Source organism: Equus quagga, chromosome 1, assembly GCF_021613505.1.
Source record: "Equus quagga isolate Etosha38 chromosome 1, UCLA_HA_Equagga_1.0, whole genome shotgun sequence".
Lineage (NCBI taxonomy): Eukaryota > Metazoa > Chordata > Mammalia > Perissodactyla > Equidae > Equus > Equus quagga.
Window position 1 is genome coordinate 110,984,790 of NC_060267.1, and position 18,062 is coordinate 111,002,851.

An 18,062-nucleotide genomic window follows, 5' to 3' on the forward strand; every position below is an offset into this window, starting at 1 on the left:
TTTCAATCTTTAATATCCACTTTCCTGCCTTTAATAAGGGTAAAGGTTTTGATTTTTTTTAAAGATATTTTTCTTCAAAGCCCTGATAGAGAACTCATATTGGAAATCTTTTTGTTTTTAATCTACAGTCTTGGTTATTAGCTTATTTTCTTCCAATGTTCCCTTTGCTTCTAAAAGTGGACTGCAGAGGAAAAAAATTCCAGTTAATTAGGATTTCTGGTAATCAGGTTTTTAAATTGTTTTGGTAAATTAAAATCAGGTGAAAGCTGTTTCCTTGAATTGGAAAGTTTCTTATTATAGATTCTCCTTGATGCCAATGTGTTCCCTGATGTTAGTATGCATTTCAAACTAATGGTCCAATACTCAAAGTGCTCAGATCGTCAATGACCTGGATGCCATAAATCCACCAGAGCACATTAGTGGGATGGTCCTTAATTACACAGTTTAGGCTTTGTGTAATCAAACGGTGCAAAGGAACAGCTAAGAATATTAAAATGCCAGCAGGCATTATAAATCATAGTACATTCCACGGTCTCTCTTCAATTCATGTGTTTTATTAAATTAAAAGTAAAAGAACAGTTTTAGTTGAATATCCATATTGTCATTAACCATTAAAATACAAAATAATCCAATGCTATTATAAAATCATCTTCACTACTTTACCTCCTACTGCCCTAATAGAAATTGTAGTTACTTTTTGAACTTTAAATATAGGAATCTTCTTTTTATTTGAGGAAGATCAGCCCTGAGTTAATATCTGCTGCCAATCCTCCTCTTTTTGCTGAGGAAGACTGGCCCTGAGCTAACATCCGTGCCCATCTTCCTCTATTTTATATGTTGGATGCCTACCACAGCATGGCTTGCCAAGCGGTGCCACATTGGCACTGGGGATCTAAACCAGCGAATCCCAGGCGCCAAAGCGGAACGTGCACACTTAACTGCTGAGCCATCAGGCCGGCCCCCGGAATCATTTTTTTAATGAAGCAAAATTAAAGTTATCTCTTAGTAAGGTTGACTAAATAAAAACGTTCTTTCTAATAAAGTATCTTTTAGAGTAAATTGCAGTGCAATCTTACATATCTAGGACCAACGTGCACATTAAAAGTTTTCTGTAGAGTTTTAGGTTTAAGGGGTCACAAGTCAAACTGTGGAATGTTCAAATGGTTATAATAGTGAGGAAATATATTTTCATGGTGGTTTATGTCTTCAAATCATATTTGAACGAGGATAATAAAGGCACAATTTGAAAATAAGACCAGCGGATGAGAATGATTTTCTTGGAGAATTAAGTAACTTTAAGTAGTAGGCTCTGGCAACTTGGCATAAAATGTGGACAGGTAGCTTATTTTCGCTTGAGGGCTTTTAAGTCTTAAAAATCTAACTAGCAGTCATGTCAGCACTCAAGAAAATTCTAAGTTAGTAAGTATTACCATCAGCATGTGGCTAGCAATTCGGTACCATTCCAAATGCCCACAGGAGTAACAGAAATGAGTTAGAGTAGTTTACTGAGCAGCAATTCTGAGTAAGGCACTGGGCACTGGGGGTTGGGGGCGGGAAGTGCAGCGGGGGGGCATCCTAGGTAGAGGGAAAGTTGTTGCAAGGCAGTGGTGTCTTGAGTGAATTGTGAGCATTTTTTTCCAAATTCAAGTTCACAGACATCATGTTAGTAACTTAAAATTGGTCATGGTGAGTGTATTTACACCACAGAAATTGGCACACACTACAAATCAGAGATTAGCTTTTTGGAGAGCTGGCTGTTAAACATTAACCAGCACATCATTGGTGTAAAGACACCAAAGCAGCAGAACTGGAATAAGTACACGGAGTAGGAACTGTTTCATTTTGAATGGGATGTAAGGGCTGCCAAGATAGCAATGGAAATCAAGACAGAGGTAGGACGAGGCCTGCTATGAGCCTTCTCTCAGTTTATTATCCATGTCAGAGATCTAGCAGAAAACAGATGGTACACTCAAAAGGAAGTAAATAAAGTTTTAAAAAGGGACCATTTATAAGGCATGAACAAGGTTAAGGTAAACTTACAAAGGATGGTCAAGGCCCTCTGAGCTAGCTAATGTAGGAAGCAGAACCCAACAAGAAACCAGATGGCAAAAGACCCATTGATACAGTCCATACAAGTCTAATTCCCAGAGTACAATAAAGTGGAGAAGGGTAGCATGGAAACATCCAGCATAATTACATAGGCACAGAGACTAATAAATGTCTTTCCCTGTCCTTAGTTTAGGGAACTATGGGATAATTTCTATAGTTCAGAAAGATTAACCCACCAGCTGTGTGTAAGAGAGACTAGCGTGGGAACATAATGGATATGGAGAACCCCATTAAGAAACACCTACAAAAAGCTAAATAAGGGGTAATGAGAACTGGAATTGGGGCTGTGGTGATAGGAACAGACAAGGGCCATATTTAAGAGATATTAGAGAACCACAACTAGAGAAGTATCTATTAGATACTACAGATGACTAGATGTGGAGAAAGGGAAGAGTTAAAAATAATGCCAAGACATTGAGTCTGATGACTACGATGACAGTGGAACCCAAAACAAGATAGGGTCATACAAGAGCAAGAGTTCATTTCGGAAGTGGGATGAATTTCCATTTAAGTGATTACAGGTGGGAAGAGAAAAGCTGGAGTACTTCTCCCTCTGGTTCCCTCCCTTCTGGGCCAGTTTGTAGTGGTTTTGTTCCTCTGCAGAAGGCTACGCATCCTCTTGTACAGCCACAGGTCATTCTGGGTGCTGAAAACCACTGCCCCCTATTGACCCTTCAGTGATGTTGTGATTTTTAGAGTGAAAATATCCAGCAGGCATTTGGAAATACAGGACTGGAGTTTGGGAGTGAGATTACGGCTAGAGAGAAATGTTTTTTTCATAAACGTCTAATAGAGGACTTAAGATCTTAAGAGGCACAGAGAGAGAAGCAAGTTAGTAATGAAAGGGTGCAGGGGAGCCAGAGATGTACCATAAAGCATAGTACAACTATGAAGGGTAATGCTGCGTCCTGCTGAAAAATAAGTGACTCTAACTCTACCACCTCCTTTGATCACTATTTGGTAATAGTGTCTGAATTTAGTTATATGTCAATACAAAGATGGAGCTACAACAAATTATTACAGGGGCAGCAGGCTAACTCAGTGTTGAAATGATCTCTGTATTATGAACCATAATAATTGAGATAAGGCAGAAAAGTAGATCTGTCCATGGAGGCCAAATCAATAACAACTAGGTTTTATGGTCATTAGCACCCTAATCAAATTACTCACCATCTAAATCTCTTGGAGGATCTTGCAAACTCAACACCAGTCACCTTTTTCATGTTAACACCAGCCAGATGTGGCTAAGTGCAATTTACATAATGGAGATAGTGAACAAGAATGATATTCTACACATCAAGTATTTGCATGCCAAGCGAGAGGGATTTTTTGAGCTATCCTCAAACTAGTATTAAAAAATTTACGTCTGTGGGCAACACAGGTGATGTGTTGTCAATAAGCCAGTGTCTTACTCAGGAGTTCATCCACAATAAAAGGAAAATGCATTACAGGGGGGAAAAAAGGCAATGGAATGCAGGAAATAAAAGAAAGTAAACTAACTTCCCAGACACCAACTATATATCTTTCCATTCTCACAACGCTGTGATGTTACATATTTTTATTTTGTTTCACAACCAAGAGTCAGAGAAGTTAAACAACGTGTGCAAGACCACACAGAAATGAAGAAGACTTTCTCCCTAGTGTGTCCTTCAGCTTTTGGAGCTTGACATGTGCCAGTCCAAATACGCCAGGCACTGGCATGCCACTCAACCAGCCGAGACCCCTGAACCCTTGCTCATGCGATTTGTTTCTCCAGGAATTTGAGCCTTCTGTGGTCTTGCCCCTTCCACGACTAGATTTGACACATCCCATTCCTTCTGTATAATAACACAAACTCTCCCTTTGTGGAACTTCATACTAGTTCTGTCTTCTCTGACCTCCAAGTATACTTTGGAGAAGGGGGAAAGGAAGGTCTGGGGTTAATGTTCCCCCTTTTGCTCTATTCTAAGCCACACTGGTCTTCTCTCTGTTCCTCAAATCCATCAAGCTCCTTCCAGCTTCTGGGTCTTGACTTGCAAAGCTCTACCCGGGAACCCCCTGTGCCTGGGTAACTCTTACTTACCCTTGAGACTTTGGTTTAAAAGTCATTTCTTCAGGGAGGTCTTCTCTTAGAAGCCTCCATGTAATATTCTCTTCTGACCTCATGTTCTTCTTGCTCAGTAGACTTACTACAGCCAGAGTTTCACATTCACTTGTGTGATAATTGGATTAACGCTCATCTCCCATCAGATGGCAAGCTCCACAAGGGAAGGGACCACATTTCATCTGTTTTGCTCATTACTGTATCCTCACCTAAGACAAAAATATCTGCACAGAAGTGGTGCGGCCAGTATTTGCCAAATGACTGAAGTGCATGACTGTCATGTTCTAAGCACTGTCTCAAGTGCTTCCCCCCATACCCTCATAGCAACGCTGTGGGTTCATATCATCCCTCCATTCTACAGATGAGAGAGCTTGGGGCTCAAATAAATTGAGTCTTTTAACCAAGATCACAGAGCTGGTACGTGATAGACTTGAGATGCAAACACAGACCCGTCTCATCTGAGTCCATTTTTTTCTGTTTTGTTGTGAAATTTCCACAGATGATCACTCAATTATTTTCTGACTTGTCTCTATTCATTCTATGTCCCCAGTGAGTCCCGAAGCTCATCTGGGGAAGCAATACCATGTACATTTTTTTCATCCTCCACATCACCCCTCTAATAGCACTTGATATTCTACATGCATTTAATGAATAATTTTGATTAGTAACACTTCCTTGGCATTAATATCACAAAACCACCCCAAATGAGTTCAACTTTCTATAATAACCTCTCTAAAATAGTAATGCACTAACATCTCTGCTATAATACAGGTTTATGATCTGCTCAATTCTAACAAACTATACTTGTTGTTAGTGCTGTCGAGTTGATTCCTCAACTCCTAGAGACCCTTGTGTACAGTGAAGAGGAACTCTGCCTGCTCTTTTTGCCCCATCCTCTCACCTTCTGGCGCGCTGTATCAGACAATGCTCCATGCTACTCATAGGGTTTCATGGCCAGTTTTTTTGGTGGGTGGCCAGGTCCTTCTCCTCCTAGACTTAGTCTGGAAGCTCTGCTGAAACCTCTCCACCATGGGTGACCCTGCTGGTATTTGAAATACCAGTGGCATAGCTTTCAGTCTCAGCAACATGCACAGTATGACACTGGACAGATGGGTGGTGTGGTTCCCTGACCAGGAAACAAATCCAGGCCACAGCGGTGAGAGCATCAAATCTTAACCAGTAGACCACCAAACACACTATATAGGAAATAATTTTGTAAAAATTGTTAAGAGGAAGTTGTACGGCAAAATGAAACAGACATATGATATGGAAATTCCTTTCTTCAAGCATTCACTGAATGTTTGCTAAGTGTATTTTCCACGTGCCAAGTGCTCTTCTAGGTGCCAGGAGCCCAAGGCTGAGTAAGTTATACACTTTTCCCTCAAGGGGCAGTTGGTGGTGGTGACGGTATCAGAGCAATGCAAATAACTAATTCTAAATTCAGATAACACGTGCCATACTGGAAGTGAGGACAAGGAGATGTGGGAGAATAAAGGACAGTGTGACTAACTCAGCCTGGGGGAAAACCAGAGCTAAGAGTACCTGATGCTACACACTTACTAGCTGCAAGATAGTGGCTGAATTCCTTGTCTCAGGTTTTTCCTCATCTTTAAAGTGGGGTAATACTTACCTCACAGAATTGCTACGCACTCCTCTCAGCACACTTGGAAAATGCTATTTATTGGCCCACGGGGGTAGCCAGACGTGACTAGCTGAGTGGTACTGGCTGTCCCCAAGAGCTAAGAGTATTGACATCTCCAATTACCTGTAAATGCAGCCACCTACCAGTTGGGAAGCTCTGATTAGGAGGATTAAACAATATGATGAAAATAAAGTTCTCTGTAAAGAATTATTCTATCCAGCTCCTCAAGAATTCAAAGAAAACGAGGTACTTAATTAATAGTATTTTCAACTCTCCCCTTCACATGTATATAAAAATCTGCCAGCTGTAACAGGGGAAAGGATAAGTCACAGCAACCTGTCCCTGTGTCAATCTACCAGGGGTCTCCTTACGGGTCACACAGTTTGGCTGGCCTGATGACTTTGTGACTGATCCTGCTCCCAGGAGGACTCTTGCTTACACTGTATTGGGTTCTGATCTGGTCCCAACCAGGAGCCTTGCAGTTTGGTCAAGAAGCAAGATGATGATGTTATGAAGATGCTGATACTAAGAATCAACGATAACAATGGTAGCAGCATGATTTATTGAGCACCTACAAGATGCTAGCCATTGTTCTAAGAGTTTTACTTGCTTCAGCAACTTTCTTATATAACAGTGGATCCCAGAGAGTTGAAGCTTTTTGGTCTGTAAGTTCTGACAATGTCTTGAATTCAGTTCCTTTTTGGGGAATGGTAGCTCTGAACCAAACCTGTTCTCTCTGGTTGGAAAATATGATTCTATGAATTACAACTTAGCAACATTATAATATTTTCAGAGAGAGAAAAGAATCTAGAAACAAACAAAAAAGTCTCTAATGTACTCATCTGTTCGCCAGTTCTTTCAAAGCACGTCAGCTGACTCAAGATTTCTTGCACGTCTGGACAGATACAAACCTCTCTTGGGGTCTACCACAAAAGGTGACAACCACGTGAACTACTGACTTCACAAACATCTGGTCTGAATCTTGGCTCTTAAAATCCCTCTACTTGCCTCTGAATGAGCATCCTTGGAATGCAGACACCATAGCAGTCGGAAGTGTCAGATTTCGACAGAATAATACCACTTCTACTCATTGCTACTATTTACCAAGTATTTACCTCGGTGCAGAAACTGTGCACAGGGCTTTATACGCACGATCTCACTGAAGAAGTCCAATGATTCTATAAGGTGGGTTCTACCATTTTCCCCATTTTATAGATGACAATCTGAGGCTCACTGCAATCACTTCAGACCACAGAGCTAAGATGCACTTTTGGAACTAATGCTTCCCAACTCTAAGACCCGTCTAGTTATCCACTCTCTGCCCTGCCTTGGGCTGCACATCTTGTAACACCATGGCAGTGATTCACGTTGTTCTGATGCATCTCTTGCATGTCAGAAGGATCCCTTAAAGCAAAACAATCTTTGGAAGCAAATCTTGAGTAGTTTTTAATATTGCTAGAAGTTTTAAGCTCTTGTAAAAATCATTCCACACTTCTCATAAGATTCAGTAATCTACTTATCTATGCAAATATCAAAGACTAACTTTTTTCAAAATTAATCATTTTATTTCTGTCTTTTTTTCTGTGTAACAGAAAGATGCTTTTCAATTTTTAGAAACCTTCTAAATTTAGACGATGATATAACTTAATATGCAGTGTGATGGTAATGGTTAGGAGAGTGCAATCTTTAAGTATGCATTTTAATCCATTTAAAATTACCTTAAATACGAGATAAAAATGTTCTGTTAATAATTACAATATAATTTTAAAGGATAATTCAATGATAATTGGTTAAATAAAAATACCAAGCTAGATTTCAAAACTTAAAGTAAAAAATACACCATGTTTCATTTTACATAAACCTTACTTTAATAATGGAATTATAGAATTTTTAGAGGCAGAGGACCTATGAGAGCTAGTCTAGTCTTTTCTGTTTTATAGCTGCAGTTGAAGAAAAAACATAACCCAGTGCTTTAACGGTGCGGATCTGAGTCAGACAGAGGCAAGTTCACATCCCTGCTCTGCCACTTACCAGCTCTGAGACTTCATCTGTCACCCAGCCACAGAGCCAGTTCATGAAAATGCCCTGCCTAGAAAGCAGGACTGCTATAAACTGAGAATTTGAATAAAGGACTCTCTCCTCTGAAACAGACGTATATTCTTTCATTCATTATTCATTCATTTCACAAACAGTTACTGAGTACACACTAGTTGTGTGACCTTGGGCAAGTTAACTAATTGCTTTGTGCCTTAGTTTCCTGAGCTATAAAGTGGGTACCTACATTGTAGAGTAGTTACAAGGATTAAATGAGTTAATACATATTAGGGGTATGGGATTCTGGCACACATTGGAAAGGCACGATGATGTTGGATATCATTGTCTTTCTCCTATTTCTACCACACTCTATATTAGGTAATATGGTGGACTCTGGGGATACAATTTGGGAGACCTATGTAATATTTTCCTCCTAATTACTAAAGCCTCTCATTTACTTGGAGTAAATCTCTCACTCCATTGTTCAAGCCTTAGGGTGAAGCCATTTGGAAACTTCTTCACTAGGTTCCATTTTGACAGTGCTATCCTTCATGCATGAAGAGAAAAACATCCCACCAGCATTTGCCCACATACTTGGTGTCTTTAGCTTTGAAAAGACTCAAGTTTTTCACCTGGCCTCCCAGGTGAGAAATGATGATTTTGTGAGTATGTGAGGAGGTTGGCTGGGATTCCAGAGATAGGCTCTTCCCACAGGACACAGCAAAGCTAACTGGTCCTTTGGGGTCGGGGGGGGAGGGGGGAGGCAGTGTTTAAACCTTACATGTAGTCCTCACTGCACAGAACCATAATCAGCTGGGAGAACAAGTGGAGAGATCCAGTTAATTGCCACCCCAGCGTCTTCAGTGGTTCTATCATGGTCGGATGAGTTAATATAGATTCCATTAGTGTCCTGGAAACTCTGAGGACATGGCTGAAGTCCTACATAACTCTTGCTCATGATCTTGGAAATCACAGAATCAAGAAGACGAAAAGAACCTTGAGCAATCATGCAGCTTCTCAGTCCTCCTGCTCATAGGAAAGCATTACACCATGCCAGAGAAGTGAGAGATCCTTACATCTTTAAGACTTTCAGAGAAGGCTCTCTCCAAAACACATTTTGATATGCAAGTTTTATTATTAAAACCAAAACATAACCTTCTAAGTATGGAATCTAATGTCTCCTCTATTGTATATATGTGTGTGTGCATGTGTGTGTATGTATACCCTGGCCAGCACTCTCCGGGAGAAAAGTTAAAATACCTCTGCCAAAATAAAAAGCAAAAATCAAACAAAACCAGAAAACCATGCCACTATTGCATCTCTTTTCTAGGCAGAACATCCTTAATCTTTCCACATGTTCTGGGTTGTCTCATTTTCTTACCTAGCAGCGATCTTCCAGCTTGTCACAAGTACTTTTTTAAGCTTCTAAAGTCAGCTTAAGATAAGATACTAGAGAGAAAGTCTGATTAGTCCTTAGGTGTCTGGGAAACCCAAGTTAAGTTTCCTTGCATGATACATTTTAATTGACGCATCCTAGGTCCTTGCTCTCTTTGTTAAGCCAAGAGCTAGAATGCTGAGTCACTGTTCTGACTCCACGGCCCAGGAAGCAGGCTCTGTGTGAGTGGGAAAGGCACTGGGTCTGAGAGAGGCAGGGAGCCTTGGGGCTTACCCCAGCTTTGGTCTTTCCCTGGACACCTGACCTACGACAAATTCAACTTGCTCCAGGAAGAGAAGCTTTGCAACCCCTCTTGTTTTACAGCTAAACCTTCGCTGTATTAAGAGACTTGTCCAAGGTCACACTGAACCTCTCCATGGCTCTGATCCCTTAGTTATTGAAAAAAGGGAGAAGGAATAATCCTTAGTGTCTCAGAACGTTACAGGTCAACTAAGGACTCTGCAAAATTTGAAGTTTTAAAACATGAGGCTTTGGCAATTCAGCCCCATCTTCTCTTTCTGCCGCTTGCACAGTCCTATGTTTCTTACTACTGACTTTCATTCTGTTTCCAGTCTCCTGCCTACTCACAATACTCCGAATACTGACTGAGTCCTACAAAAAATTAACAAGTCCATTTTCACCTTGGAGTTCTCGACAAACTTAAGGAGTCTACCCTCTCTCAACCAACCAACCAACTCACTTGTGTTCAATGAGATTAGATCTAAAATTGTTTCCTGCAGGAGCCGGCCCCGTGGCCGAGTGGCTAAGTTCACGCGCTCTGCTTCGGCGGCCCGAGGTTTCGCCGGTTTGGATCCTGGGCGCAGACATGGCGCCACTCATCAGTCCATGCTGAGGCGGCGTCCCACATGCCACAGCTTGAAGGATCCACAACTAAAAATACACAACTATGTACTGGGGGACTTTGGGAGAAAAAGGAAAATAAAACCCTCAAAATTGTTTCCTGCTGAACACTTGTGTTCCAGGTGATAGCCTGTTCTGTGTATTAACCAGTATGTTTCTTAAAACCTTTCCTGGCAGCCAAAATCTGAATGAAGACTCCTTCTGCACTTCTGTAGCTCACACTTTCGCCATCACAGCACACTTCACTGCACTTGTCAGTCTCCTTTCTGTAACCCTTACTAAACTCAGTGAAGGCAGAGCCAATGTCTGCTAGAGGAGGGTTTCTCAACCTTGGCAGTATTGACAATGTGGATCAGATAATTCTCTGTTCTGGGCACTGTCCTGTGCATTTTAGGATGTTTAGCATCATCCCTGGCTTCTACCCACTAGCTGCCAGTAGCAACGCCCATCCTCAGTTGTGATGATAACTGACAAAAAATGTCTCCAAATATTGCCAAAAGCCCCCTTGTCAGGCAAAAATCACCCCTGGTTGAAAACCTCCATGCTAGATCTAGCAGAGTGCCTTTTTCATACCACGCACTCAAGAAACATTTGTAGAATACATGACTGATGGAAACAAAATGCTTATGATGGATTCAATGTATAAGCTGCAGAAAAATCAAGCTAATTTCTTTTGTTTTCAGTACGTCCTATAATGCCTGGCACACAGCTGGCACTCAATGTATCTCTATGGGTGGACAAGTGTTCCACGATCATTAGCAGCTTCCTGTATCCCAGGCAAAATTCTTTCCCTCAAGAAGGACCAGGTGTGGTGGTGGGGAATTGCCATATTAGAGGGAGAAATTTTTAAAATGATAAAAATAATTTCTACACTTGATCTTAGCCAAAAGGTCAAGAAGCAATTATAGTAAAAAAAAAAAAAATTCTCAGCTGTGGGATTAGGAAGCAGAAGAATCACCTCGCCAAAAAGAGCACGGTGGCCGTGTCCCCTAGACCTTTAGCTCTCCATTTAATCATGGCCTTTGGGGCAGAAATCAAATTCTTTACAGCAGCAATGCTAGAAACATCTACCAGCACTCCTGGATCCTTGAAAACACAACTCAGATAGGGACACAAAGCAGCAGGAGGGTTGCAGGACATCTAGAAGGTCACATTGAGTCATTAATGTCAGAGCTGGGAAATGAGCCTGCGCCTTCCTGACTCCCTGTACAATACTTGATTACAGTGATTATTATGGATGCAAATTAAGACTTATTACTATTGTGAAATAACAATGCAGGTTAATGATATTCTTTATTGCCATGCTAACATTTTTTCTAGAGGGGAAAATTATAGGCATGAAACCAATTAAGCAACCTTTCTTTCTTGGTAAAGCTTTTTTAGTTTTCCTAAATGAAGATTCTCTCTTTGTGCTTACTGCTTAATAGTGCAAACTGATTTTTTGTCTCCTCGGTCTTACTGAGATGGATGCTTATACTGATGCTGTCCAGTTTTTCCTGTATGAATTGAAAATGACTGCGCTAATACATTATCTCACAAAAGGCAGTCATAAACAGGAGGAGCAAATATTTTGAAATGAATATTTAATAGACACCCTCCTGTAGAGGTTAGACATTGTTGGAAATGCCTCCCTTAGAAATCTTTGTTAGCCAGAGACTTGCAATTGCTTTTGCTGGATACCACTCTAGGATGGCTCTCCTCCCATAATTGAAATGGTGGCTCCATGAAACACGGCAGATTAATTTACGTATTCCCCAAACTTTAAGTAGTTGTCCTTTAGTCCCAGGTCTACAAAATATCTGCCACAAAAACCTTTCATGTGGAAGGATGTCGTGCCACATGTATATTGTTAATGTAACTATGGTAACCAAAAAATGCCACCAGTGTGTCTGTTTCATACACAAATGAGGGGACAGCTGTGGAGTCCACATGTCCGCCAGTGGGATAATAGATGTGAGCTAGGACGGCTGGGGTCAGAAAATTGCGACTCATTTATATTAATCAGAGCTTTCAAATAACATTCCAACCCCTGTGCGATAAAGAGTGTAAATGGAAGGCAATAAGCCACCATAAAGGCAGTTTTCACTCCACAGCTTTCAAAATTAAATGTCAAAAGTAAATACAACAGCATCTTTGGAGGGTCCTCCCAAGTCAGAGTTGACGGACCTTCAGTGTGTATCACTGCAAGTTTAAACCTCGTTTCTTTGCATCTCAGGGATGATTCTCAGTGTATTAAGTATAATGACTCCATCCAAGTTCAATGTTTGTTAGTTGTGCTAGTGGAGGCACAGCCTCTACAAATCTTTTAGCACTCTCACTGACTGTGGCAGTCAGTCCTTCCAGCCCTATTTGCCCAACCTGTCATGTTATAAATGAGGAAACTGAGGGTTAGTGGGGTTAAGAAACTGATCCAAGATCACCTTGCCATGACTAGAAAATAGCTTGCTTACCAATCAAATAACTGATAAACTTGCTAATAACATCCTTCCTTTCTAGACCTTTTGAAAAAATAGTCAAAAAGTAAAAAATATAACAATATGTAAGCCTGCATATTGTTTCTCTAAAAAAAATTATTGTAACATAAAAAGGTATATGTTCTAATTATTGAGTAATATGCTTCACAGTTCTATAGGGTGGCCATAAAGTCTGTAAATATATTCTATATTATTTTATCATGTATTGTAGTTGCAATATCAACAAACCATTTATTAAGCACTTGCCTATGTTTCAAGACTCAGAGGCTACACTCTGTAACATATCCATAAAGCAGGGAATGGTAATATGCGAAAACAAGAAAACTTATAAAACAAAATTCATTTAAGAAGACTTATAAAAGTGAATGGTTCCCTTTTTTTTTTTACAGATAGGGTTTAACTTTTGTCTCTGTTCTGCACTTTGAGCCAAAACAAGAGAGAATACATGTTTTCCTGACTTCATCTATATAATTATAATTTCATCTTGAATAAAATATTAATCAAAGCTCTATTCATGAGTTAAAGATAATTCCATTGTTCCCAGAAACCAAAATATGATTCTAAAATGGAATCTGCTGTATCTCCAGATTGGCTTAGCCGAAAATAGATGCTCAACATAATAATTTTGAAAAATTAAATACAATATTTGAGCAACCTTACATTAGTGCTCAAGGAAATCATTCAAAGAACTATTATTTTATAACTTAAAAATAAATTGTAAGAAAGCGTTAAGAAAGTCTAGTAAAAAATGCCATCTAGGTCCTATAATTTACCATATTTTATTTATGGCTTATGGCTTATTTATGGTGGCATAAAAAGCCCACCATTCTGATTATTTATAGTCATACCCAACTGACTTGGGAAGTAACAATACAACTCTGTAGAGGCAGCCTTTCTTCAGTACCTACCGAGTTTGTTCCCATGAGTGTCACTGCTTTAGAATATGTGGTACTTGTTCCAGCAGTTGAGGTCAAGAAGCTAGCCTTAGCAGGGTCTAAAACCAGAGAGAGATCAATGGTTGAGTTTTCCCTTGCTTTTTGGGGCATTCCAGACACTACCCAGAGCTACCTGTGTTATTCAGAAGCGGAGTCTGCAGCTGGATCTGGTCTAAGATTTTATTTAGCACAGTGATCCTTTGCTAAGTGCTTTATTACTTTTATTTACCAACGAATGAGCTCTAATCTTCCCTTTCATTAGACTTGCAGAATAAAGATTTCACACAGGCAGGACAGTAGCCAAAGAGAAGTTCTCACAAAGGTGAGGCTTTGGCCATTTTAAAGTTACCAGGTTTATTTAAAAAAAACCTAGATGATAACTTGACAATAAAATGGTTTATAGCCTAGTTTAGAAATGTCAACTGTATTTTATAGTTAGCCCTCAGGTCCATAATGAAGACAGAATCCCAGGGTTAAGTCACAGAAGAGTTTATTATAATGATTTGTTACTTTCTGATTTCTAGATAGCTCTAAGACAGAAAATGTAATCTTGGCTATAAAATTCTCTTACTTAAATTTGACTCAATTCATTTTTCTGCTCCTGGGAAAATACTGCCTTATGTGTAAAAGTCACTGAACCAGCAAAAATAACTTAAGGAAACAAGTAAAATAGCAGACTAACATCTGTTGCCCATCCCTCCTCCCCCAAAACTGAGTTCTCAAAACAATGTTGTCTTTTTCTTTTTTCGGTTGTATTTTAATGCCCCTTTCAGTGAATATATAGAATATAGGGGCAAATGCTGCTCAGTGAATAGGTTCTTTTTCCCTTGAGCAGTGTCTGAGGCTGACAAAAGAAGAGGCCACTGGGCTGGCTTGTCAGTAGGCATAATCCCAGGGCTCACGTGCGGCCACACCACCCGCCTTTTGTTCAGTCGTCGCACAGCGCCAGGAGGTGAGCAGTGCTGTTGTCTAAAGCTAATGTTAGACAAGGCTGAAATTTCCCTGTTTTGGAGTCTATTGCATGATGGCGTCCCCATTCATTGTTCTGTCCTGTGACCCGAAAACCCCTCAGGTGACTGAGAACATGACGATTTCATCACCTCCACTTCTACAAGTTTGGTGCCTTAACAACTAAAATAATTTTGACTGGACAGTGAACATTCGAGTGAGATCTTCATGTCGGTCAACTACAACTATCTTCTCCTACATTGTACATCTCTGAGGGTGGAGAGCAAATGTGAGCAGGAGGTGGAATTACTAAAGGAAGCAGAAAAGAAACTCTAAAAGTTGAGGGGTCAATTCCAGAAATCACTTCAATGACCAGAAGTGGATTAAAGTTACTGTCTGCTTCAGATAAACATTTTCCTCACTAGCTCAGAACGTCCAGCATCAATGTTGCACAAAAACACACAGCCAGGTAAAGAGCAAGCAGTACTTGGAGCTTTCTATACAACAGCACTCAGAGAATTTGGCTCTTGAATAAAGGTATCAGCAAGACATGGAATTTCCAAACAGAAAAACTCACACTGTGCCTTTATTCCATTTTCTTAAGGTCTATTGTTAACTAAAGACTCCTTGTCTTTTCAAATTCCTTCATGTGAATGGATGAGGCCAGACATCTGCCAGGATTCGCTCACATTTGCATGCAAATCAGAGACTTCGGGACACACATGGCCCGGGAGCCAACAACACCACTTTTACTCCAGACTTAACAGTGATCAAAGTACCTTCCTGAACTTTCCACTCCTCTAGTCCTACCTCGGAAAAATGAAGTAATAAGCATATTCAAGTAATATTAATTATTTAGACCGTCGTGGCACAGCAAATTGCAAAAGAAAACAACATATTGTCTTTTAGAAAATCCTACAAGCAAAAGCCCAAGTCAGCAATATCTGTTCTCACACAGAATCTCACTTTTCCTTTATTATCTAGATCTGAGAATGAGAATGCTAATGGTGGCATGAGATTGAGAGAAGGGTCCATTTTCCTGGACTCTTGGCCTTTGCCTGTGGGGTTCAGATGCCTCAAAACCATTCGCACCTCGGGCATTCACTCACCCAGTACCAGGCACTCTTCTTGGCGCTGGGGCTACAGTGGTGAACCCAGCAGGCAAGGTCCCCCTCTCGCAAAGCAGGTACAACCGCCGAATCTCCCAGTCCGCGTATCCACGCCGACTCCCTCGCCAGCGTCCCGGGACGGGTTTTCCCATCTGTCCCGAGTGCGCGGCACCCCTCCCGCTGCTGGATCTTTCCACCTCACCCCAGCCAGCCAGCAGAGACTCCCTCCGCGGGAGGCGGTCGCGGCTGGGCCCTGGGAAGCGCCGAGTCGGCGGCTGCCCACACCCCTCTGCACGCGGCACAAAAGACACTCGCTGGCAAACTTTCCTCGCTACCGACCCCGACCGCGCGGGGAACCCAGCACCGGCTGCGTTCCTGGAGCGGACCGAGGCTTCCCTGACATTTTACCATCTCTGGCAAGCCTCCTGAGGCTGCCACCTCTTCTGGGCTCAAAATGTGTAGGGTGAGGTCTTTTCCCCACTTAGACCGCCCAACAGTTGAGCAGATTCTTCAGAATGCTCTGACCTCAACACACTCGGTGCTTTGTGAATTATGCCCCTTGCCCCCTTCTTCGGCCAACAAGGCCACCGCCAAGACGTCCTTCCTCTTTTCTCTTCCCACAACCTGCCACCTTCCTTTACCTTTTCTTGGTCGTCTTTCCAACTCCTCGGGTCCCCTTTCCGCGCTCTTCTCTGGCCCGAGCTGCCTTCCCCAGTTCACATCCCAACAGCCCTCCTTCCTCCGGATTCCCGGGCATCACCCACCCCTGCGTCGTTCCCTGAAATCCAGTGGGCTCGCCTCCTGTCACTGCCTTTTGCCCATTTCTGTCTGGCCTTCCTTCCGAACTATCGCTCTCCCCTACCCGTCATTTGGGGGGGGGGGGGGGGGTTACTAGATTCCCGTTTCTCCGACTTCGTCATTTTCCCCAGCTCCGTGAGCCGCGCCCCCTCGTCCTCTTAAGGCCCGCGATCTTATCCTGCGATTCCCCAGACCCTCTCGGTCCGCCGCGCCACCAAGTTTGCCTCGACTTCCCCTTGCTGCCGCCCACATCTCCCGCCGCCTCCCGGCTGGGCGAGAGCACTTACCCCGAGGCCCGGCTGGCGGGGGTGTCGGGGTGCGCACGGACTGGGCACCGGCGGCGGCAGCAGGAGGAAGAGGAGGAGGAGGAGCACCGGCTGAGCGGCGCCTCCCTCCGAAGCCGCAGCGCTCACTGGCTCTTTGGGGGCCCCCGGCAGAGCACCAAGACAGGAGGCAAGGCAGCGACACACGAGCAACAGCTGCTGGGCGGGCCTGGGCTCAATACGGCTCTCGGGGGCCGGGCAGAGGCAGGCAGGGCTGGGCAAGAGGGTAGGAGAAGTGGGGTGCAGGGGGAAGGACAGCGAGCAGCCAGGTCCCGAGGAATGCGCTTGGGGCGCCTAGGGATGCCACCGCGCGGATGCCACCGCCCGGGCTGACGCCGCCGGCTCCTCTCCTCGCCCGAAGGGCGCTGCAGGCGCGGGCGCGCGGGCCTCGCCTAGCTCCCCGGCTCGCTGCCGGCGCCCTCGGTCTGCCCGGCTTTGTGCTCCCCGCAGCCGGCGTGCACCTGGTGTAAGCAAAAGCGGTCAGCTGATGGGCTGCGCGCCGATTGGCTGCTCTGCGGTCTCCTCCCCTCCCGCCCGACCCCCTTCCCGGCCTCCCCTCCCGGCCTCCAGCCCCCCACGCCGCCCCCGGCTCAGCCCCGTGCTGGGGCACCATCTGTAGCCCGCCCAACAAAGGCGCAGCGCCGCGGGTCTCGGGTGGCCCCGCCGTCCTGCGCCGTCGCCGCGGCCGCTGCAGGGAGCAGCGGGCCGCCGCTTTTTGTCTGGGGGACGACAGGCTGCGGCTGGGTTAGGGAGGCAAAGCACACTGCCGTTTCTTAGCAAAAGACATACCGAAAAAACAATGCCGGTGCTGGGAGGTCAGCTGGGCACAATGGGGCCAGATCTCTCCGCAGTGTGGAACTTGGGCTCAGGGCTTGAGAAGCAGACAAAATTCAACCCGAGAGAGCGCCAAGTTTCAGTATGGAATCTGACCTTTCGTCTTGAAATGCCTGGCGATCCCTTGGGCTGTATGTGCACGCCTGGGTGTGCGTACACGCGTGGCTGGGGAACTGGTCCGCGCCCTCGCCGCGGGAAGTGGTATTCAGACGCTTAAATGAATGGCGAAGCCACTTCCAATTTAGGAAGGCTTTCGGAAAACGTTTCTGAAACTTTGCAATTACAGCTTTCTGATTTGTTAGGTGTGAAAGTTGTGTTCAAATAAGTGGAGGATTGAGAATGTAGTCCGAAGTGGGAGGTGTCAGAGCAAGGGGTGAAAAGGGGTCTTTGGAAACTGCACATGAATCTGAGCCTCAGCTTCCGAGTGGCGGGCTAAGAGCCAGGCTCAGGAGAAGACCCTGGTACCTGTGCTGGAGC

General features: G+C 43.4%; 1 protein-coding gene across 6 annotated transcripts in view; it reads right to left on the reverse strand.

Annotated features, from left to right (window-relative positions):
• The window catches only part of LRRN1 (leucine rich repeat neuronal 1), a 38,808-nt gene extending 21,146 nt beyond the window's left edge, over nucleotides 1-17,662 (reverse strand). The window contains exons 1-3 of one of the 6 annotated variants that reach the window (XM_046654688.1): nucleotides 17,541-17,662; nucleotides 16,716-17,212; nucleotides 13,547-13,632 (exon numbers count right to left, since the gene is read on the reverse strand). The gene's annotated coding sequence lies outside the window, so the exon portion shown is untranslated. Of the gene's footprint in view, nucleotides 1-13,546; nucleotides 13,633-15,630; nucleotides 15,755-16,271; nucleotides 16,387-16,715; nucleotides 17,263-17,540 lie in introns of those variants that run through there. The other 5 variants (XM_046654669.1, XM_046654696.1, XM_046654678.1 and 2 more) reach the window with 5 other exon arrangements.
• Between the last annotated feature and the right edge of the window lie 400 nt (nucleotides 17,663-18,062).